The sequence below is a fragment of the Emys orbicularis genome, chromosome 13 (genome assembly GCF_028017835.1).
Source record: "Emys orbicularis isolate rEmyOrb1 chromosome 13, rEmyOrb1.hap1, whole genome shotgun sequence".
Lineage (NCBI taxonomy): Eukaryota > Metazoa > Chordata > Testudines > Emydidae > Emys > Emys orbicularis.
In genome coordinates, this window is record NC_088695.1 from 13,299,985 (window position 1) to 13,301,497 (window position 1,513).

At 45.4% G+C, this 1,513-nt stretch overlaps 1 pseudogene; it reads left to right on the forward strand.

Annotated features, from left to right (window-relative positions):
* Window positions 1-274: 274 nt before the first annotated feature.
* LOC135888030 (olfactory receptor 10A7-like) lies at window positions 275-1,222 on the forward strand (annotated as a pseudogene).
* The last annotated feature ends 291 nt before the right edge of the window (window positions 1,223-1,513 follow it).

Below are 1,513 nucleotides of genomic sequence, written 5' to 3' on the forward strand. Positions count from 1 at the left end.
TCACTGAACTGCTCTAAGATCCATCACAGAGTACCCAGAAATTCAAACTTTATGCGATATTCATTCAGGTTCCAAGAAATGTTGCACAGGACAGCTCTGAGCATTAGTGAGTTAGAGACACAGGTTGCAGCAAATTGTAAAAAAGACAAATTTCTTAGCTTCCTATAATTCACGGGAAGACTCAGATTATCTGGAGAAATTGTATGACAGTGGAGGACAACGGAGTGGGGGAAAGTATTCTGTGACAACTTATTGTTTCCTTTTCTTTTTCAGGATGAAAAATAGCCAAGAAACAGTGGGAAGAAACAGCACGACAATCACTGGATTCATTCTCCTGGGCTTTTCTGACATTCCCAGCCTGCAGCATTTATTTTTTTCAGTGTTTCTGGTGACCTACATAGTCACCTTGGCTGGAAACCTTCTAATCATTGTTCTCACATTGGCTGACCCAGCCCTTCACATCCCCATGTACTTCTTCCTTCCTTCGTTCTTGGAGATGTGCTACACATCAGTCAATGTCCCCAAGATGCTTGGGAATCTGTTCTCTGGGGATAAAGCCATCTCTTTCATTGGCTGTGCTATGCAAACCTATTTCTCTTTTTTCCTTGGTGGGTCAGAGTGCTTTCTCTTGGCATTTATGGCCTACGATCGCTATGTTGCAATATGCAAGCCTCTGCATTACCCTGTGGTTATGAACAGGAAGGTGTCCACTGGACTGGCTGCTGGATCCTGGCTCAGTGGTCTCCTCATATCCTTCGGTCACACCAGCATGGTATTCACCCTACCCTTCTGCAGATCCCATGAGATTAATCATTTCTTCTGTGACATCCCTCCACTGCTGAAGCTGGCCTGAGGAGACATCTCCCGCAATGAAATGGCTGTCTTCATCATGGCTCTGTTCTTTGTCATCTTCCCCTTCATGCTGATCCTCATGTCCTACGTCTGCATCATCTCCACCATCCTGAGGATGCCATCGGGGGAGGGCAGGAGGAAGTCGTTCTCCACCTGCTCCTCACACCTCATGGAGGTGACAATGTTCTATGGCTCCGCTTGCATTATGTATCTGAAGCCCAATTCCTCCTACTCACCAGACACAGAAAAGTTTATCTCTCTGTCCTACACAGTTATCACGCCCATGCTAAACCCCATCATTTACAGCCTGAGGAACAAGGAGATGAAGGGCGCATTCTGGAGAATGGAGCGGAGAAGAAGGTTCCATTGAATAAAGGAATTTGATTGACTGTAACTGTCTCCAGCTCAATTCTTTTAAGGGCTTTATATCTATGTTTGGACCTTATCTGTTCCCATTACCATGGTAACTGAGCACCTCACAATCTTTAATGCATTTAACCTCATACTACCTCTGTGCAGTAGGAAAATGCTATAATTTAAGTTTTAAAGATGGAGCTGTGATGGGTTGAATCACAGAAACCCCCTTGGGGACTGCAGCCTCATGTGATGAGACTACCCCGAGCCTGTTTCCCCTGGCAGCTAAGAACTTCTGGTTTGAGCC